Here is a 23,115-nt window from a genome sequence, read left to right as displayed (position 1 = left end):
CATAGAGAACTGCCAGGGAAATGGCAAAGATGATCTGAAATAACTTGTTCCACAGAATAGGTTTCTAGGTAGAAACCAATTGTTCCCTCTCCATGGCCCTGCCCTGGTAGTGGTCCAGGGGTCCTTTCTCGTAAGCTCACAGACAGCGCACTGGTCCTCCTTCCTGCTGCCATTCTCACATCACTGCCTGGCACGTGGCAGGAGCCACCAAAACACCTGTTGAATGAACAAGTCTGGCAGTATCAGAAAAGTGGTGAGATAAGATGGAAAGACCCAGGCCAGGCACAGTGGCTCACGCCTGTAATCCCAGCACTTTGGGAGGCCAAGGTGGGCAGATCACTTGAGGCCAGGAGTTCAAGACCAGCCTGGACAACATGGCGAAACCCCGTCTCTAATGTGCTGGGGTGGTGGCATGTGCCTGTAATCCCAGCTACTCCAGAGGCTGAGGCATGAGACTCACTTGAACCCAAAAGGCAGAGGTTGCAGTGAGCCAAGATAGCACAACTGCACTCTAGCCTGGGTGATGAAGCGAGACTCCATCTCAAAAAAAAAAAAAGAAAAAGAAAAAGAAGAAGGAAAAAAAGATGGAAAGACCCCAAAACCCCAGGCTGACTTGGTACTCCTTGTAACATTTCTATGAAAAGGTCCAGGTGGCCTGGAGTCACTTGAACTACTATTCTTTTATTCCCCCAGGATAGATCTGCAATCAGGGGCTCCTCAATCAGTTTGTTTGAATAAGTAAGTATTGTGAGAGCTACAAAGTCAGGTAACAGACAGTCTGTTTTCCAGGAATTTATGTGTTCCATAGGGAGAGAAATATCTTCCTGGTTAGTGCTGAAAATGGCCCATGCCCTTTCTACACTGAGTAAATCTCGTTCTTATGCACTCAGGAAAAGTATTAAGAATTCGGGAAGCTAAACATCACATTCTTTTTTTTCCGGGTCCTTTCTTTCTAATTGAGGTAAAATATTTTAAACATTTATAGGGCACACGTAAGTTTCTGTTACATTCATAGAATGTGTAAAGATCAAGTTAAGGGTTTCATCCTTAAGGCTTTCCCCATTTAGACCCTTTCTGGGTTGCTATGACAGCATCCTGGCACCTTTATTTACTATTGAAAGTTGACCTCGGGCTAGGACCGACCTGGGTAGCACTACTGCTGTAAAAAAGAAAGAAGTCAGCCAGGCGTGGTGGCTCACGCCTGTAGTCCCAGCACTTTGGGAGGCTGAGGCAGGCGGATCACCAGGTCAGGAGTTTGAGACCATCCTGGCTAACACGGTGAAACCTCGTCCCTACTAAAAATAGAAAAAATTACCCGGGCATGGTGGCACGCACCTGTAGTCCCAGCTACTCAGGAGGCTGAGGCAGTAGAATTGCTTGAACCCGGGAAGCAGAGGTTGCAGTGAGCCGAGATCGCGCCACTGCACTCCACCCTGAGCGACAGAGTGAGACTCCATCTCAAAACAAAACAAGAAAAGAAGTCATGACTTTCAGAATTTGTGGGAGGGTGGGATGGTATTCTATCTCCTATCCACTTTCTCCCCACACCTTCCTCTCTCTCTTTCTTTTTCTTTCCTTCTTTTGTTTCATCTTTTTGGCTCTAATTTAACCTGCCTCTGTATCAAACCCCCACACCTTTCTGACCATTGAAGATCTTCCTTGGAACTCCCAGTAACTACAATTCTCACCTCTTAGTCTATTGTTCTCAAGCCTATCTGTCTCACCTGTCACTCACAGCCCTCTATGATCTAATCCCTGTGTGTGTGTGTGTGTGTGTGTGTGTGTGTGTGTTTAGTGTGTGTGTGCATTTTTTTCCAACTACTTCTGACAATAACATCTCTCCTACTTTTACCTCCCTTCAGTTTTCCTTCTGAGAAACCTTTCAGAGGCCGGGCACAGTGTCTCATACCTGTAATCTCAGCACTTTGGGAGGCTGAGATGGAAGGATCACCTGAGGTCAGGAGTTTGAGACCAGCCTGGCCAACATAGTGAAAGCCCATCTCTACCAAAAATACAAAAATTAGCCAGGCATGGTGGCGAGCGCCTGTAATCCCAGCTACTCAGGAGGCAGGAGAATCATTTAAACCCGGGAGCGGAGGTTGCAGTGAGCTGAGATTGCGCCACTGAACTGCAGCCTGGACGACAGAGTGAGTCTCTGACTAAAAAAAAAAAAAAAGAGAGAAAGAAAGAAAGAGAGAGAGGGAAAGAAAGAAAGAAAAGAAACCTTTTGAGGACCTCTCTTCCCTTTGAGAACCTCTCTTCTCCCATTTCCCCACTTGTTCCAAGTTCCAGGGATGCACAAAGGTCTCAGGCCCAGCCAATTACAGCACTCCATCCTTATGGTGGCAGGAACTGGTTTGGCAATGGACACAGAACTCAAGATTGACCAAACCCAGGCTTTTTACAATTAAATTGGTCAAAGTTGAGCCTGGAATGTATATTCTGGGGCCATTTTGATCCCCTTGGGAAGAGCTCACCTGAAATAAAGTCAACTCCAAGATAAACAGCACCCAGAGATGGTGACTGGTATATTTCTGATGACATGATATGTGTAAGCACCTGCATTTAACCATGCCTAAAGCCAGAAATCCCTGGATTTTCAGATATAAAAATGTATCAGTTTCCCAGGGCTGCTGCAGGAAATCATCACAACCTGGGTGGCCTCAGACAACAGAAATATATCCTGTCACAGTTCTGGAGGCCAGACGTCTGAAATCAAGGTATAGCAGAGTGGTGTTTCCTCCGAAGGCTCTAGGGAAGAATTCTTTCCTGCCTCTTCCTAGATTCTGTAAACACTTTCTTAGCATGGCTCAGTGGGCTCTGCAGATGAACATGTGGCACGTACTTTCCAGCCATCTCGTCTGGTGGTAATTTAGACACCCGCTTCCTGAAAATTCAGGGCCTTTGATATTTTGCCCACCCCTCACCACATCCCAGCCCATCTCTCCTTGCTTGAGTCCATGGTTTAACTAAACAGAAAACAGATTCTAATTCCTGTCTTGAAAAGCAATGAGCGAATGCTCCGTAAGGATATACCCATGACACGGTAGAAGTAGCATTTGATGTGCTCTTCTAAAAGAGGCAGATGTTTCTAGAAGCCGAGGCATTAGGCACACCCTAGACCTCAGTCTTTATGGAATATAACAGAGGCAGTAAGTTGGCGAAGAAGTCTTGCTAATATACATTTCTTAGCAATGACTAGAACCTGGGCCATGCACGCAATTGACTAGCTTCCCACTGTAAATGTCAGGCAGGTACAGATGAGGCTTCTAGGACATGAGGGCAGAAGTTTAGGGGGGTTGACATTCAGACTTGAAGTTCTTCAAGGGAGAATCTGTTCATCTCGTAGAAGGTCTGAAGTCTTGAGGTAAAGATTCCTACTGTCCAAGGAAAATCTTAGGCATCCAATACCCTTCCCATCTCTAATCTAAGTCAAGAGAGGATCTATGACTAGTATGAGACAGAAGAAAAATAGAACGGGAACCAACTTATTTTGTGGACGTGTAAATTTAGGCTATTCCTGTTCATGGGGTTGGATTTTCTCCTCATTCTCTTGCCATAGGCAGGTACATTCTTGCATGCTAAGCTCTATGCTGACACAACTGCGGACCACTGATGCTCTTCTCCCCTTCTTCTTCAGATTCCATCCAAATGCCCTTGTGCAGAGTTCAGACAAATCTGTGACAGCAGGGCATAGTGAAAACAGCATAAGCTTTGAGGTCAGAAAGACCTGGACCAAATGCCAGCTTTGAAAGCCACTTAAAAGCCCTGCGGCCCTAAACATAACAGCAACACTTACGTAGCACTTAAAACACGCCAGGTACTATTCTATGTGCCCTACACATGTTAACTTACTTAATTCTCACCACTAACTCATGCGGTTGTGTACTATTAGCATCCTATTTTATAGATGGGGGTGTTCAGGTATGGAAAGGTCAAGTAACTTGCATCTAGGTAAGCTGCAGAACCAAGATGTGAATTTACACAGTCTGGCTCCAAAGTCAGTGTCTAAGCCATGCACGGTGGCTCATGCCTATCATTCCAGCACTTTGGGAGGCCAAGGTGGGAGGGTCTCTTGAGGTCAGCAGTTCAAGGCTGCAGTGAGCCATGAGCACACCACTGATCCAGCCTGGGCAACAGAACAAGACCCTGTCTCAAAAAAAAAAAAAAAAAAAAAGTCAGTGTCTTTAACCACTAAGGCAAGTTTCATTACCTCCCTCCATTCATTTCTTCAACAACTGTTTCCTGAGTGCCTACTCTGTACCCAGCACTGCACAAGATGCTGAAGATGCAGTCAAGGACATGGTCCTGACCCTGCAGGCACTGACATTCTAGTGGGAGAGGCATTGCAATACAGTGTGGGTTGCAGGTGTGCTATGGGAATCCAGAGTAGGGGCAGTCAAGAAAGGCTCGCTGCTGGGCATGGTGGCTCACACCTGTAATCCTAGCACTTTGGGAGGCTGAGGCAGGAGGATCACTTGAGCCCAGACATTCAAGACCAATCTGGGCAACACAGTGAAACCCCATCTATAAAGAAAAAACTATCTTTTTAATTTTTTAAAAAAGAAAAGCTCATTGGAGGATGTGACCTCTGAGTCTTATGGGGCCAGTGAAAGGTAGACCATGGGCCCACAGGCAGGATAAAAGAGTAGGACAGGTTTCTCCAGGTGGAGAAAATAGTGAATGCAAAGATAATTGTGTGACAGTTCATGTGCAGAATAGAAGGCAACTCAGTGTAGCTGGAACAGAGCATGGCAATGGGACAGCTACACGAGATGAGGTTGGAGAGCCAAGCAAAGTCATATTTCCAAGGGTCTTTCTACCATACTAAATTTGAAGTTGAACTTGAAAAAAAAATGACATTTTTAGAAAACATAGTGAATGCACTGGAAAATATAAAACTGAAGGCAAAGAGTCCATTTTACACAAAGATGTAAGAGTTTGCATTAAGCAGGTTAACAGGGATAAAGAAAGGTCAGAGTCAAAGGTATTCAGGAGCTCGAATATATAGAACCAGGGCTGGCTGAATATAAAGCAAAAGAAGAGCGAGGGATCAAACATGACTCGCTGGTTCTTGGTAAGTAGGGAGTAGCCCATTCAATCCGATAAGTGATGCAAGAGGCACAGCCCCGAATTTGAGGCACTTGTGAGACCTCCAAGGGAAGCCACCTTGTCTGGTCATACTGGTCTTTGAGGAGGAGGTCTGGTGGTAGATTTGGAAGTTATTAGCATCTAGGTGTGCACAGGTCTGGGGGTGACAATGATACCAGGGGAACTGGGGAGGAGAAATGAAAGAGAGCCGAAGTCAGAACCAATGTTCACAACACGCGCCCATGGAAGAAGAACCAATGGCATGGAGCAGGAAGGAGGAAATTCTAGAGAAGAGGGTGTCATGCAGGCTCAGGCCAGAATTTTAAGAATGAGGATGTGTCACAGAGCTGAGGAGTGAGCCGACCTCTACTTGTAGGTGGGTCTGCACATCTAACTCCCCACCAAGACTGTGATCGAAGAGCAGAGTTGTGTCTGATGCATCTGTTTTCCCAAAACAGCAGGTGCTTAATATGTAAGGAATAAGGAAATAATAAGAGCCAATATTTATTGAGTGTGTACATGTGCCAAGCACTAGACACTTTGCATGGGTAATCTCATTCACTTCTCACAATCATGCTATTAGGTGCATGCTCTTTATATATATACTCCCAAAGTGCTGGGATTACAGACGCGAGCCACCACACTCAGTCCTGATAGCTGAATTTTAACAGGGAAAAAATCCTTTGAATGGCTAATCTGACAGAATTTTCAGCATCACTATTAGAACTGAGAAGAAATGATGCTGGGAGGTGTGCCAGCATCTTGGTTCTACAGCTTACCTAGATGCAAGTTACTTGATCTTTCCATACCTGAACATCCTCATCTATAATACAGGGATGCTAATAGCAGCCATGGTGCACACAGCTGGCCCTGCCCTACCCTGAGCCCCTGTGCAGCGTTAATGAGCAGCTGGGAGCTATCTGCGCAGGCCCAGACCCCGCCTGCTGGGGTTATGGGCCTTCCCCTCCAGGGAGGGCTATAGGTGGGAGCTGAAGAGCAGGAGGAGATAAAGTAAAGTAGCAGATGGCGCTAATTTCCTAGTGCACTTATCAAGCTCACTAAGGCAGGGAAGTGCGGGACTATTCAGCCTTACACAGTGAGGAGCACAGCTCAGTCAGCACATTAAAACCAGCCGCAAGGCCGGGCACGGTGGCTCACGCCTATAATCCCAGCACTTTGGGAGTCCAAGGCCAGCAGATCACTTGAGATCAGGAGCTCGATACCAGCCTGGCCAACATGGTGAAACCCCGTCTCTACTAAAAATAAAAAAAATTAGCCAGGTATAGTGGCGGGCACCTGTAGGCCCAGCTACTCGGGAAGCTGAGGCAGGAAAATAGCTTGAATCCGGGAGGCGGAGGTTGCATTGAGCCCAGATCGCGCCGCTGCACTCCAGCTTGGGCAGCAGGGCAAGACTCCGTCTCAAAAAAAAAAACAAAAAAAAAACAAAAAAAAAACACAGCCGCAGAGCTGAACCCACTCATGGAGCACACGCTGACAAAGTCTGTGACGTGCAAGTAAAAGGAGTGTCCTCTTACTTCAGTTTCTGGTGACCCAGAACTAGACCTTGGGCAGTAGTTCTCAACCTGTGAGTCACAGAGGTTGGCACGAAAACAGACGAGAGCACAAAGTTAACCCTTTAATAGCACTCTAGAGCAATGCAGTCCAGTAGAAAATATAGAAATAGAAATAGAATGTGAGCCCCCATGGAATTTAAAATTTTCTAGTAGTCATGTCAAAAAGACCAAAGAGAAACAGGGGAAATTAATTTTAATATATTTTCATTTAACCCTAAATATATAAAATATTATTTCAACATATAATCAATGGAAAAATTACTAACAAGATTTTTTACACTCTTTTTATTATACTAAGTCTTTAAAATCTGGTGGGTGTTTTACATTCACCGTGCATTTCAATTCCAGTTAGACACATTTCAATTGCTCCATTGCCACATGTAGTGGCTGGTGCAGCACTCGAGCCTGTAAGTCTGAAAAACCGGGACAGCAGGAAAGTCAGGCCCCTGACACACAATCAGCCAGTGAAATCTGAGGAATGGGGTCGAAAGGGATCCACCAGCTGGTACCTGAGGTCCATATGCAATCAGCTGATAAATCTGCAAGATAGAAGATATCCCTGCACTTCAAAAACTCTGTCTACTGCTTTATATGACTTCTTTTCTGTCACAATGCTCACCTTCATGTCCATTTAACCTCAGTTTACCAAAAAAAATCATTATCCCCGCTGGGCATGGTGGCTCATGCCTGTAATCCCAGCACTTTGGGAGGCCAAGGTGGGAGGATCACCTGAGGTCGGGAGTTCGAGACCAGCCTGACCAACATGGAGAAACCTCGTCTCTACTAAAAATACAAAATTAGTGGGCGTGGTGGCACATGCCTGTAATGCCAGCTACTCAGGAAGCTGAGACAGGAGAATCGCTCGAACCCGGGAGGCGGAGGTTGCAGTGAGCCGAGATTGCACCATTGCACTCTAGCCTGGGCAACAAGAGCGAAAGTCCGTTTCAAAAAAATATTATCCCCAAATATTTATTGAGAGTACAGCATGCCTGCACTGTGCTAGATATTGGATCCAGTAATGTATTCTGCATCTACAATGCATTGCAGATTACAAAGCCCTCAACACAAATCAAAGAAGTTGGTGTATCAATTATCTATTACTGTGTAACAAATGGCTACAAATTTAGCAGCTTAAAACTACACACACTTACTATTTCATCATCTCTGTGGGTTAGGAGTCCAGCTATGGCTCAGCAGGATCCTCTGCTTAGAATCTCACAAGGCTATCAGGTGCAGTGGCTCTTGCCTGTAATCCTAGCACTCTGGGAGATGGATCTGAGGCAGACGGATCACTTGAGGCCAAGAGTTTGAGACCAGCCTGTCCAACATGGTGAAACCCCATCTCTACTAAAAATACAAAACTTAGCCAAGAGTGGTGGTGCACACCTGTAGTCCCTGCTATTCAGGAGGCTGAGGTAGGAGGATCGCTTGGACCTGGGAGGTAGGGGTTGCAGTGAACCAAGGTTGCACCACTGTACTCCAGCCTGACTAACAGAGTGAGACTCCATCTCAAAAAAAAAAAAAAAATCTCACAAGACTATAGTCAAGGTGTTGGCAAGGGCTGGGTCCTCATCTGGAGGCTCAGCTGGGGCTTGTCATGGACATACAAGTCGTTGAAATGCAAGTTGTTGAAGCTGTTGAAATGTGAGCCTAAGATCAGGGCGGCTTAATCTGTGAGGATGTGAGGACGTACTTCCACCCTCATCACTCACATGATTGTTAGCAGTATTGAGTTCTTTGTGGTTGTAGGACAGAGAGTCAGCTCTCTGCTGGATTTTGATCAGAGGCCACCCACTGTTCCCTGTCTCATGCCCCCCCCCGCCCCCCCATAGGCGGTTCACATGGCAGCTAACTTCTTCAAGGCTGGCAGTACTTCTAATTCCAGCCTGCTGCAAGGTTGTTTTATACAATTTAACATCATCATGGAATTGACAGCCCATCACCTTGGCCATATTCTATTGGTTGAAAGCTCATAAATGTGCAAGACAGAAGATATCCCTGCACTTCAAAAAACCTGTGACTTGGTTGAAAGTGAGGGTCGGGGACAATGATTGGCAACAGTCACTCAGCTTGTAGGAGAAAAATTCATCACTAAGGTCCACGGATGCTGATTCCATGGCCAATGTCCCTTCTAACACAGAGTGACAGTGAAACGTGGCTCCTGCTCTCAGGCAGCTGGCTAAATAATTGGGGATGGCAGCTAGAAATAAGCTCACCCAGAACTCCGCAGTGTCCCCACACATGTGAGAGACTTGGCCCAGGGAATAGGTTGTAAGGAACCTCCACTGGGTTCTTGAACTGTCCCTCCCTGGAGCTAGGCAGGAACATCAGAGATGAGACATGGGACTTTGGCCTGGCAAGAAGAAATCATGGGCTCATGTCTAGGAGTAGGACTGCCTGTTTTAAGAAATCTCATCCAGCCAAGAACCTCATCCACAACTGTTCCTAGGAGATTTTGCGCTGTAACTCCTAAGTTCCCCCTTCTCTCACTTAGGGCTTGACTGTAGGATGCTAAGGTCAAAGCCGCTTGCTATAGGTTTCCCACTTTCTCTGCCAGGCACTGTGGAAACTGCCCTGATCTTAGGCTCATATTTCAACAGCTTCAACAACTTGCATTTCAACGACAAGTCCCTAGTGGTATATCTGAAAGCAGTGCCTGGACAATCGGATCTCCTAATGCCTCTGTTACCCCATCCCCAACATGTAGAATCGAGGTCAAACTTAAAGAATTTTGGCTAGATCGGCCAGGCGCAGTGACTTACGTCTGTAATGCCAGCACTTTGGGAGGCTGAGGCAGGAGGAATTGCTTGAGCTTAGAAGTTTGAAACCAACCTGGGCAACATGGCAAAACTCCATCTCTACAAAAAGTACAAAAATTAGCCAGGTATAGTGGCATGAACCTGTATTCCCAGCTACTCAGGAGGCTGAGACAGGAGGATCGCTTGACCCTGGGAGGTCGAGGGTCCAGTGGGCTGTGCTCACCACCACTGTACTCCAGCCTGGGGGACAAAGCGAGACCCTGTCAAAAAAAAAAAAAAAAAAAAAAAGGCGGCGGTGGGGGGATTTTGGTTAGCTCAATTTAATTCTTTCTGGCTCTACCAGAGATTGTAGCCCATCTGCTGGGGCCACAGTGGAGAGGAGAAATTTTGAGTGAAATTTTCTCATACAAAAGCGAAGGAGTTATAAAACGTTCACCATGTTTTGGGGGGTGAGATATGCACACTGCAAGTGATGAATGCAAGACAATATAAGCCACTTCATAAACATTATTAAAAATAATAAATTAATTAAGTTTATATCGTTAAGTAAAAAGTTACAATATACACTAAACACCTTAGCATTTCACAGATAGAACAGCCCATTCTGAACCAGAATCAGGTAACTTGATTTGGGCTTAGAAACAGACCTAGGTTTAGAGCAGTGGTTCTCAGGTGACGGCAATTTTGTTTCCCAGGAAACATTTGGCAATATCTGAAAACATTTTTGACTGTCACAGCACAAGGAAGGAGGAAGGGTTGTATTAGTCTATTTTGCATTGCTATCAAGGAATGCCTGGCCGGGCGCGGTGGCTCACACCTGTAATCCCAGCACTTTGGGAGGCTGAGGCGGGTGGATCACGAGGTCAGGAGATCGAGACCATCCTTGGTAACACGGTGAAACCCCGTCTCTACTAAAAATACAAAAAATTAGCCTGGCGTGGTGGCGGGTGCCTGTAGTCCCAGCTACTCGGGAGGCTGAGGCAGGAGAATGGTGTGAACCCGGGAGGCGGAGGTTGCAGTGAGCCGAGATCGCACCACTGCACTCCAGCCTGGGCGACAGAGCGAGACTTCGTCTCAAAAAAAAAAAAAAAAAAAAAAAAAAAAGGAATGCCTGAGATTGGATAATGTACAAAGAAAGGAGGTTTATTGGTTCATGGCTCTGCCGGCTGTACATGAAGCACAGTGCTAGGCATCTGCTTCTAATGAAGGCCTCGGGAAGCTTGCAATCATGGTGGAAGGCAAAGGGGAAGCCCACATATCACATGGCAAAAGAGGGAGCAAGAGGTGAGGGATGCCAGGCTCCTTTAAATAACTCACTCTCACATTAATTAACAGATGATCCAGAACTCACTACCAGAGGGGAGGAGCCAAGACCTTCATGAGGGATCCACCCCCAAGAGCCAAACATCTCCCACTAGCCCACCTCCAGCATTAGAGGTCATATTTCAGCATGAGATTTGGAGGGGACCAAACATCTAAATCATATCGGGGGTATGGATAGGTGCAACTAGCATGTAGGGAATAGAGGCCACTGTACACTGGATGCTGTTATACATCCCACAATGCACGAAACGCTCCCACAGCAAGGAATTCCCTGGCCAGAAAAGTCGGTAGTGCTGAGGTTGAGGATCCCTGGCCTACAGTTGGCAGAGAGAAAGAGAGGAAAGCTCTGGGCAAAGGTTGTGTGTGGGAGTGTGAGGGTTCGGGGGTAGAGGGGAGGTATAAGATGGAGGCAGGTGGCAATAGAAACACCAGGACACCCCCACACATTGTAATCTGGAGGAAGATTCCCTCCACCAACTAATGATAACTTATCTTCTGACTTACTGATCTCCATTAGCAACAAATATAAGAATCCCTTTTACATTTCACCTTTCATTCCTGTTCACCTTTTATTCCTGCATGAAACAAGATCTAATAACCTTTCAGGGGTTTCTTCAGACCCCGACAAAATTACCTTTCACCTCTACTATACAACCAAAGATATTTTAGGTTTAATTTTTCTCCTCCTCCTACTAGTAACCCTAGTACTATTTTCACCTGACCTCCTGAGCGACCCAGATAACTACGCTTTAGCCAACCCCATCAACACCCCATTCCACGTTAAGCCAGAGTGGTACTTCCTGTTTGCCTATGCAACTTTACGATCCATCCCTAACAAACTAGGAGGCGTACTGGCCCTTGTATTCTCCATTCTCATTCTAGCAGTTATTCCTGTACTTCACACGTCTAAACAACAAACCATAATATTCCAACCATTGAGTCAGTGCCTATTCTGAATCTTAGTGGCCGAACTATTTATACTCACATGAATTGGGGGACAGCCAGTTGAATACCCTTTTATCGCCATAGGACAGGCAGCATCTATTATGTACTTCTCTACCATCCATTTTATTTTATTTTATTTTATTCTATTTTATTTTATTTTATTTCGAGACGGCGTCTCGCTCTGTTGCCCAAGCTGGAGCGCAGTAGCGCAATCTCGGCTCACTGCAACCTCCACCTGCCAGGTTCAAACAATTCTTCCGCCTCAGCCTCCCGAGTAGCTGGAACTACAGGCATGCGCCACCATGCCCAGCTAATTTTAGTAGAGACGAGGTTTCACCATGTTGGCCAGGCTGGTCTCTAACTCCTGACCTTGTGATCCACCTGCTTCAGCCTCCCAATGTGCTGGGATTACAGGCTTGAGCCACAGCGCCCGACCCTTCTACCATCCATTTTAGAATCTTAAAATGTTACCACCGAAGCTTAGAGATCCAGCCCAACTCCTTTGTATTGCAGATGTGGAAACTGAACCCTAAAAAGACAGAATTGATTGCTCAAGGCCACAGAGGTTTCTAAATAGCAGAACCAGCTGCAGAACGCAGGCCCCTAACTCACTGGCCAGTCCTGTTTCTTCTGTTTTATTTTTGACATCTAACAGCCCAGTAACCTTTTGAACATCTCACATTCAAACCTCTGAGCTACAGAATAGTTTTCAACTCAATAGGAATCTCAGGAGGTTCCTGTTGAGTTGAAAACTATTCTGTAGTTCAGAGGTTTGTAAAGCTTTTCTGCAAAGGACCGCAGAGTAAATATTTTAGGCTTTATAAGCCAGACGATTTCAGTCACAAATACTCAGTGCTGCTGCTGTAGTGTGAAAGCCGCCATACACCATACATAAATGAATGGGTATAGCTTTGTTCCAGTAGAATTTATTTATAGACACGGAACTTAAATTTTATACAATGTATGTGTCAGAAAACAGTAACTTTTCTTTTAATTTTTTTCACCCATTTAAAAATGTTAGAAGAGTCCAGGCGCAGTGGCTCACTCCTTGTAATACCAGAACTTTGGGAGGCCATGGTGGGTGGATCACCTGAGGTCAGGAGTTCGAGGCCAGCCTGGCTAACACAGTGAAACCCCATCTCTACTAAAAATACAAAAAATTAGCTGGGTGTGGTGGTGCACACCTGTAATCCCAGCTACTTGGGAGGCTGAGACAGGAAAATTGCTTGAACCCGGGAGGCAGAGGTTGCAGTGAGCTGAGATCGTGCCATCGCCCTCCAGCTTGGGTGACAGAGCAAGACGTCATCTCAAATAAATAAGTAAGAATTGTTCTTAGCTCCAGACCACACCAAATGGTGGCAGGGGAGGGGGAGGGGGGTGGGGGGCAGGTGGGAGCAGGGAGGATGTTACCAGATTTGGACTCTACATCAAAATTGCTGATATGCTGCTATCAGAAAGTAGATCTCTGTAACCAGCAGGAAAAAATTTTAAAAACCTCCAGAAAAGTGCAATAATTGCAAACAATACATACCATAAATACTGTTGTTGCTAAATGTAAGATAAAGTTTCATATTTCTATGTGTACACACACATACACATAAGCACCAGAGAAAGATCCAGAAGGATCTTCATAAAATTCGTAACAGGAATTACTTGGGGGAGGGGAGGAGGCTTGACGGGAATAGGTGAAGGAAGGCCTTGCAGTGTTTCCATGTGTTTTTATAATGAGAATATATTTATGTCTTAGTCCTGTAACTTTTTAAAGTTTTAAATTTAAAAACAGTCCATGTGTATCTTATACTAGTTTAATGAATTTGCCTCACCCCTCACAAATCAACTTCATCCCTCCTTGCTGTCTCATCCGAGGGAATTAGGGACAGAGCTGGAGAAGCCCAGGACAGAGCTTCTGCCCCTGCTTAGCGAGTCGCCAGGAGGCAGCCCCGGGCCCTGAGGGTTTCCGGTCATTTTATGGTTTGGGGGAGGGAGGGGAGAAATGCTATTTCGTCAAATTAAAAAAAAATAAAATTACTACTCTTTCTGCTGGGATACTGGTGGTCTAGTTAGAGGATCTGACTTTGGAAACCCCAAGGACAAAGGAGACGTAAAAAGCAGCCGCAGCCAGTCCCCTGGTGTCTGGGTCGCTGCTCTTGAAACCTCCAGCACATGTGGTTTCAATCACCGAGCCTGGCGCCTTCCGCCACTCAGAAGCCCAGCAGCTTCGGGGCGCCCAACTGACTTCTTTGTTTGCGAGGAGCTGGGCCCGGCAGGGTGGCCGCCTTCGAGAGAGGTTTTAGGCTCAGCCTTCCCCTTTCTATAAAATTCCGGAAATATCAGGGCAGCCCCAGGCGACAGGCTGCAGGCAGCCTGCAGGCAGCCTGCAGCCTGCTCGGGGGAGCTCTCATCTCTGGGGACAGCCTAACCCTGAGACCTCTTGGCCAGCTCCGTCCAAAGCAAACAGCGAGCAGATGGTCCAAGCTCGGCCTCTGGTGAAACTGTTTATTCTTAGGAGATGGCCATCTCCCCTCTGGGACCCTGTCGGCTCCACCAGCCTTTGCTACTCTTTCCCTTCCGCATCTCCTCCTTCCTCCTTCTAAACGCGAGTCCTCTGAATTTGATGCCATTTTTGAGCTTTAAGAAAGGTCTACCCCGTCTCTACTAAAAATACAAAAAATTAGCCGGGGGTGGTGGCGGGCGCCTGTAGTCCCAGCTACTCGGGAGGCTGAGGCAGGAGAATGGCGTGAACCCGGGAGGCGGAGCTTGCAGTGAGCCGAGATCGCGCCACTGCACTCCAGCCTGGGCGACAGAGCAAGACTCCGTCTCAAAAAAAAAAAAAAAAAAAAAGAAAGAAAGAAAGAAAGAAAGAAAGGTCTGCAAGGAAAAGTCAGCATTCTTCCATTGTGGAAGGTTAATTTGGTTTCCTAGAGGAGAAGGGTTGAATGGAAACATATGGGGCTCGGGAAATTGGACATGGGAGGTTTACATACCCAAGTTGGAATGAGGACAAACCTTGTTTGCCTATGTTGGCAGCCTGTCACATCTAAAACCAAATGCCATTAGCCAGCCCCATAAGTAAGATTCCATTTTTGGTAAATTACCAAAGTTATACTTTCAGAAAATTAAAGGTGGCAGGGCGTCGTGGCTCACACCTGCAATCTCAACACTTGGGAGGCCGAGGCAGGCGGATCCTGTGAGGTCAGGAGTTCGAGACCAACCTGGCCAACATGGTAAAACCACCCTCTCTACTAAAAATGCAAAAACTAGCCAGGCGGGGTGGCATGTGCCTGTAATCCCAACTACTTGGGAGGTTGAGGGAGGAGAATCGCTTGAACCTGGGAGGCGGAGATTACAGTGAGCCAAGATCGCGCCACTGCACTCCAGCCTGGGCGACAGAGCGAGACTCAGTCTCAAAAAAAAAAAAAAAAAAAAAAAAATTACTTGAAAGTAATAACCCAGGTTCCTGCCATGAAATATTACACTGGAGAGACCATAGACTTCCATCTTGGCCTAGAGCGGCCCTTAAAGCGCCAGGGAGAGGAGGGTGGGGTGGGGGGGACCAGGAGGGCGGGGTGGGGGGGACCACCCTAGAACTGGCCACCGGCGGTATCATGGCAACCTGAACCCAGCTCCCCAAGAACATGAAAGTGAGGACGACTCTTACGAAGTGTTGGATTTAACTGAGTATGCACGAAGACACCAGTGGTGGAATCCAGTGTTTGGCCACACTTCGGGATCTATGGTGGAAAAATACGCAGTAGCTACCCAGATTGTAATGGGTGGTGTTCCTGGCTGGTTTGCAGGATTTTTGTTCCAGAAAGTTTGAAAACTTGCAGCAACTGCAGTAGGTGGTGACTTTCTTGCCGTCAGATTGCTAGTCATAGTGGCTATGTGCAGATTAACTGGAAGAGAGTTGAAAAAGATGCAAACAAAGCAAAAAGGCAGATGAAGAAACGAGCGAACAAAGCAGCACCGGAAATCAACAATTTGATTGAAGAAGCAATAGAATTTATCAAGCAGCACATTGTAATACCCGGTAGATTTGTGGGAGGCTTTTTGCTCGGACTTGCATCTTAAGGACGTGAATATTCTCCCATAGTGGATTCAACTATGAGAAGAAAAGTGGCAGCAATAAGGGGTCTCCCAACAGTACATGCTGCCAGAGTCTGTAGGGCAGGGAGAAACAACTAGCTGGAAAATACTGAATTCACAACTTAGCATTTTGCCACCCGAAGCTAGGCAAACTAGTATCTGCGACAATAGTATTCCTGAGCAAAACATGGCTCTCATCATTTTTGCAAAAATTTGGATCTGTTTAGAAATTAGCCTATAAAATATCACCATTGGATGTAGATATGCAGAGAAAAGAAATATGCTGGATTTATTGCCTAGTGAAATATTATTCTCTTTTTATGTAAATAAAATGTTCTTCATTGTGAAAAAAAATAGAAATACTACAGTGGAAATACAAACCTACAGGCAATCATCTTACCTTAACCCAATTGCTAGCCTGGACTCCTGAAATATCTATGACAGACACCTCATTCAGGACTTTGTTTTTCACTGTTCCCTCTTGGGACATTGTCAGTCCTTAGCTTTGACCATATATACATGTACATATGGTATATAGGCTCTATAAATCAGGGTCCCCTCCCCCCACCTTCTTTTTTTTAACTTTTGAGAACACCACAAACACTGCAAAGATATTTGACAATTTTCTCAGGTTTTTTTTTTTTTTTGAGACGGAGTCTTGTTCTATCACCCAGGCTAGAGGGCAATGGCATGGTCTTGGCTCACTGCAACCTCTGTCTCCCGGGTTCAAGCCATTCTCCTGCCTCAGCCTCACAAGTAACTGGGATTACAGGCGCCTGCCACCATGTCCGGCTAATTTTTGTATTTTTAGTAGAGACGGGGTTTCACCATGTTGGCCAGGTTAGTCTCGAACTCCTGACCTCAGGTGATCCACACCCCTTGGCCTCCCAAAGTGCTGGGATTACAGGCATGAGCCACCACACCTGGCCTATTTTGTTGTTCTTGAAGTAAATAAGGAAAAAAATTTTCACAACCAGTTAATTTGTTTATTGCTGCTCTTGGATTTATGACAGCTGGTATCCATGAAGCCAAACGCTGTCCTGACAGTGTGCTGGCACACTGACAAGCTCACGTGCTAGAGAGCAATTTTTTTTTTTTGAGACGGAGTCTCACTCTGTTGCCCAGGCTGGAGTGCAGTGGCACAATCTCAGTTCACTGTAACCTCCACCTCCTGGGTTCAAGCGATTCTTGTGCCTCAGCCTCCTGAGTAGCTGGGACTACAAGCATGCACTACCATGCTGGGCTACTTTTTTGTATTTTTAGTAGAAATGGGGTTTCACCATGTTGGTCAGGCTGGTCTCAAACTCCTGACCTCACGTGACCCCCCACCCCTGCCTCAGCCTCCAAAAGTGCTGGGATTACAGGTGTGAGCCACCGCGCCCTGTCTAGAGTGCAAATTTGAACACGAAATGCCCTTGCTTAAAAACCCCAATGGCTCCCCTTTGCCTAAGTACCAGGGACAAATTTTAATCTTCTTAGTATGCTATTGTGAAAGAAAAAATTAATCATAATACTTGTTAAAGATGGTAAGAAATATACTATTCAAGGGGAGTGTAGGAGAGAGAAAAAATCTTTTCCTTCTACCCTTTTTGGTCCTTTGCTGGGGCTCTGTAACAAAAGACAGATTAATAAGAGAAAAGCATACTTTTTTTTTTTTTTTTTTTAAGACAGAGTCTCACTGTCACCCAGGCTGGAGGGCAGTGGCGAGATCTCAGCTCACTGCAACCTCCCCCTCCCAGGTTCCAGTGATTCTCATGCCTCAGCCTCCTGAGTAGCTGGGATTACAGGTGTGCGCCACCACGCCTGGCCAATTTTTGTATTTTTAGTAGAGACAGGGTTTCACCGTGTTGGCCAGACTGGTCTTGAACTCCTGGCCTCAAGTGATCCACCCACCTTGGCCTCCCAAAGTGCTGGGATTATAGACATGAGCCACTGCCTACAAATTTATTTAAGATAAGTCTTATGTGACATGAGAGCCTTCATAAGGAAAAGAAGCCCCAGAAAAATAGTTAGACATGTTTTTACTAGGTTTGATGAAGAGTAAAAAATCATGGGAAAAGGGTATGATCTAAGGGCAATAAGCTGGGGGAGACAGCAAGGCCTCCCCGCTCAGATTCGTCTCAGTGTTCCTGTCTTCACAGACAAGAACACTCCTTCCTCTGGGCATAAGGAGGTTGCCTCTCATATCAGGGGCTTATGACCTTCTTGAGGGGAAGGTCAGACAGTCCTTCCTGCACCTGCTCTTTCTCAGATTTCTTCGGCTTAAAATACTCAATATGCCAAGGTGTCATATTTTGGGGTAGGATGTTCTGAACTCCATCATAGTAGTGGCTACTACAATGGGGTTTTGTAGTATGGGCTAGAGATGGGGCTCAAATCCAGGGACAATAAGGGAAAGTGGAAATTTATAGCCAAGAAACAAGGTAGGGGAATCAATGGATGGAAAATCACTAGGAAGTAGGGTAACTCTTTGCTAAACTGACTTAACAAGATTTCTGCTGAAAGGAAGCAAGGGTAAGAAGATGTTGATGGTGGTCAGACCAAGAGGAGGATTCCACTAAACTCTCTCAGTAGGATTCTTGATAAAACTGGAGTAAGCAGACCTAGACAGAGCCAAAGTTTGGGCCTAGTCAAAAGGAGGACCCAGAGGAGCCTGACTAAAGCCCGGTCAAGGAGTCTGTGTTCATGTGAACTTCTGATTTTGCTCCATTACCCTTTTCCAGCCTCATTTCCAGTCATTAGAGCCTGTGGATTCTATACTGATGTCATTGCAAACTTCCCGTCTTTCCCTCAACATATCTCCAGGTCACCCCAACAATTCCAGAATTCCTTAGTGGGCAGTTATAGTCTCAGAGGCCAGGCATAGTGACACACCCCTATAACCCCAGCCTTTGGGAGGCCGAGGCAGGCAGATCGCTTGAGGTCAGTAATTTGAGACCAGCCTGGCCAACATGGTGAAACCCTGCCTCTACCAAAAAATACAAAAATTAGCTGGGCGTGGTGGTGCACGCCTACTTGCAAGGCTGAGGTGGGAGAATCACTTGAGCCTGGGAGGTGGACGTTGCAGTGAGCGGAGATCACACCACTGCCCTCCAGCCTGAGCCACAGAGTGAGATCCTGTCTCAAAAAAAATAAATAAATAAAAATAAAATAAAAAACAGGGTCAGGCACAGTGTCTCACACCTGTAATCCCAGAACTTTGGGAGGCTGAGGTGGGTGAATCACTTGAGGTCAGGAGTTCCAGACCAGCCTGGCCAACATGGTGAAACTCCATCTCTACTAAAAATACAAAAATTAGCTGGGTGTGGTGGCAGGCGCCTGTAATCCAAGCTACTCAGAAGGCTGAGGCAGGAGAATCACTTGAACCCGAGAGGCAGAGGTTGCCATGAGCCAAGATCGCACCACTGCACTCCAGCCTGAGCAACAGAGCAAGACTCTCTCTCAAAAATAAAATAAAATAAAATGAAAGAGACAAAAATAAGAGAAAAAAAAGGAAAAAGTTATCACCTCAGAGCACAGAGGAATAGAAAACATTGGGGAAACTGTGATTTAGGAAACAGCCATCTCCATGTGGACCTTCCGAATAGCTTTCCATATTTGACAGTTCCCCAAAGTAATCATTCCTTTGCTGAGTCCTTAATAGGGCAGCTGCCCACTCACCGGCCGTGTGCCCTGGCATGGGACTGAATCAGCCTGCAGGAAGTTAGGAATCATATCCTTCTGCAATTTGCTAAAAAGAAAAAAAATGCTATTTGTAGAGCACAGGTTCTGCCTCAGCACTTGGTTCAGTTCTGCTCCTTCCTGAGAGGTTTCTTACACATAGGCACCCCTGCAAAGATTATTACTTTCCTTCACTTTTGTACTTCTTACTATAATAGCTAAGATAGATTTTATACAACGTGCTTTAAACAAGATTACATTTAATCCTTATGAGAGCCATGTGAAAAGATGGCTCATTTTATAGATGATAAACGTAGGTTTAGAAAAATTAAGGATCTTGGTCAGGTGCGGTGGCTCACGCCTGTAATCCCAGCACTTTGGGAGGCTAAGGCAGGTGGATTGCCTGAGGTTAGGAGTTCGAAACCAGCCTGGCCAACATGGTGAAACCACGTCTCTACTAAAAATACAAAAATTAGCCGGATGTGGTTGCACATACCTGTAATCCCAGCTACTCGGGAGGCTGAGGCAGGAGAATCACTCAAACCCGGGAGACAGGGGTTGCAGTGAACCGAGATCACACCATTGCACTCCAGCCTGGGCAACAAGAGCGAAACTCCATTTCAAAAAAAATAGAAAAGAAAAGAAAAAAGAAAGAAAGATAGATTAAGGGCAGAATCAGGACTCCAATGTGACCCAAACCCACTCAAGTAACCATCCTCCACACTGTGTTTTGAAATCCAGTATTTAAGAGTTTGGAAAAGGTTAGTTTTGGAGTTATTTTTGGTTATTGTTCGTTTGTTTTGTTTTGCTTCTAATCTTAAATATTATAAAATTAAAGTAAGAAGAGTTAGAAATTCCCTCCAAGAGTCAAAATATTTCTTTGTCAAAATATTCTTTCTATATATTTTCTTTTTTTTCTGTATTTTTTTCTAATCTTTGTGGCTACCAGGAAATATTTCTCAATGGAATTGATGCAGCAAGAGAAATTTCTAGGCTCTTTATATTTGAGGGATGAGAAAAAGATCTAAAACTAAACAGTCATACTATTCGGGGGGAAAGAAAAATGATCACCTAAGTACTATTTTGGAATGACAGATATTATTTTTGAAATCCGGCTGGGCACGGTGGCTCACACCTGTAATCCCAGCACTTTAAGAGCCCAAGGTGGGTGGATCAGTTGAGGTAAGGAGTTCAAGACCAGCCTGGCCAACATGGTGAACCCCTGTCTCTACTAAAAATACAAAAATTAGCCAGGCATGGTGGTGCACACCTGCAATCCCAGCTACTTGGGAGGCTGAGGCAGGAGAATCATTTGAATCCCGGAGGCAGGGGTTGCAGTAAGCTGAGAGAGTGCCACTGCACTCCAGCCGGGTGACAGAGTGAGACTCCGTCTCAAAAAAAAAAAAAAAGAAAAGAAAAAACCATTCCATTTGGGGAAGGAAAACAAAGAACTTACCACACTTTTTGCTATGATGGTGTTTAGAAGCAACTCTGAATGGAATTTTAGATTTGTGAACCATTTTCTGACTCCTGAACTACTTTTTTTTCCCCAACCCTTTTCCACAGCTCAACCCTCACCCTCCCAGAATGCCTGCTGTCCATTCCCTGGCATGTGCAGGAGGCAGGAACAATGCAGTTCCCAGTGGGTGCCTGCCAGGGAAGGTGGGCTTCTGTCCATCTGGGCGAGGACATCACTTAGGGGCCATCAGCTTGTGTCAAAGGAAGGGTGTTAAAATTTTTCTTCTCCCTCCTGACTTGCTTAAAAACCATCCAGACCATACCATTTTTCTTAATTTGCACTGGGTGGACGATAAATAATCTTTCTTCCTTTTTAATTTTGCCGAACCCTGCCCAGAAAGCAAGGCAAAGCCTCGATGGCCCTGGGGCCATTTCCCAGCGCCTCCCAGGGAGCTCTACCAGACCACGGTGACTCTGAGTGACAATGATGGGAAGTGATCTTCGTCCACGAAAGGGCCAATTTGAGGCCTCTTGGGGCAGTTACATCCCTTGGACTCCCCTGTACAGTTCCCAGAGTTTCAAATTTCTGAAAGATGAATACCATACAGTGTTCTCCAGCCCCAACACTAATTTTCTTTACCTCCTTTTCCCTTGAATATTTTTACTCTTTCTCACCATCTGCATTCCTATGAAGAGAGGTTTCCACTCAATCCTGCTTTAACATGCTCTTTTCTGAGTGTGGGCAGAGTCTTCTCTGTGGCTTAGTGGTTTTGAATGCTAAACAGAGCAGGAGACAAAATTTGATCCCTGGCTCTGTAACTTATATTTATTTCTCTAGTTTCTCAAGTCTGGAGCCTCCAGGAAAAAAAAAAAAGTGTGTTTTGATAAAAAGGAAGGAGTAGGTGGATTAGATGTGAAACACCGTTTCTGAAAGCAACAAGGTGTCAGAAGTCAGAAGGCCTGGGTTCCAGTCTCAACTTTGCCATTAACTTCCATCAGTGTGGCTTGTCACTTAGCTGCCTAATGTATAAGATAAAGTGGTCAAATGAGAAGTGGTACTGAACTATATGTATATATTATATAATATATAATATTATTTTGTATAAATATAATATGTATATATAAAATTTATATACTGAACTATATATCATATAATATATATTATAGTATATAAATATAATATTTATTATATACTATATAATTACTATATATTATATAATTATATAATATATTCAATTATTTTTGAAATTGAATATTCAATTTTGAATTAGAATATATTTGAAATTTTTGAAATTAATTATATATAATATATCATATATCATATGATATATTTTATATAATATATCATATGATATATTTTATATAATATATCATATGATATATTTTATATAATATATCATATATTTTTTGTATAATATATCATATGATATTTTTTGTATATCATATCATATTATATATTTTATATATATGTATATTAAGACGGAGTTTCACTCATTGCCCAGGCTGGAGTGCAATGGTACAATCTCGGCTCACTGCAACCTCCGCCTCCCGGATTCAAGCAATTCTCCTGCCTCAGCCTCCTGAGTAGCTGGGATTACAGGCACCCACCACCACGCCAAACAAATTTTTTGTATTTTTGTGTTTTTGCTAGAGATGGGGTTTCACCATGTTGGCCAGCGTGCTCTCCAACCTGACCTCAGGTGATCCACCTGCCTCGACCTCCCAAAGTGCTGGGATTACAGGTATGAGCTACTGCTCCTGGCCCTGAACAATATTTAGAAGCACAAATTTTAAAGCAGACAGATCTTCAGTTTAACACTGGCTGTGCTAATTATTGGCTGTATTTCTGCAGTCAATTTCTTTGACTTCCCTAAGCCTCAATTTCATCATCTATAAAATGGGAATAAAAATCATACCTCTTGTATGGGGTTGTGTAAGGATTAAAAAAGATGATGTTCACAGAGCTCTTAGCAAGTGTTCCATATAAGTAGCTATTAGTATAAAAGTTTCATAAAATTCTTCCCACCTCTATATATTTTAATATTCAATTTGAAAAAAAGGTCAAATTAGTTGTTTGACAGATACTGATGATTAAACTTTTAATTATTTTTCACTTTTTAACTTGCAGTCTTTTTCTTTTTTTTTGAGACATGGTCTCACCATGTTGCTCAGGCTAGAATGCAGTGATGTGATCATAGCTCACTGCAGCCTCTACCTCC

At 44.8% G+C, this 23,115-nt stretch overlaps 1 protein-coding gene and 1 pseudogene across 1 annotated transcript in view; both read left to right on the top strand.

The window, feature by feature from the left end:
- The window catches only part of CLMP (CXADR like membrane protein), a 126,994-nt gene that overhangs the window by 45,298 nt on the left and 58,581 nt on the right, over positions 1–23,115 (top strand). The window lies entirely within an intron of this gene.
- Positions 10,653–16,056, top strand: LOC134759315 (FUN14 domain-containing protein 1-like; annotated as a pseudogene).

This window comes from Gorilla gorilla, chromosome 9 (assembly GCF_029281585.2).
Source record: "Gorilla gorilla gorilla isolate KB3781 chromosome 9, NHGRI_mGorGor1-v2.1_pri, whole genome shotgun sequence".
Lineage (NCBI taxonomy): Eukaryota > Metazoa > Chordata > Mammalia > Primates > Hominidae > Gorilla > Gorilla gorilla.
The sequence above is the reverse complement of the archived record's forward strand: the minus strand, read 5'-3'. Positions and strand labels throughout refer to the sequence as shown.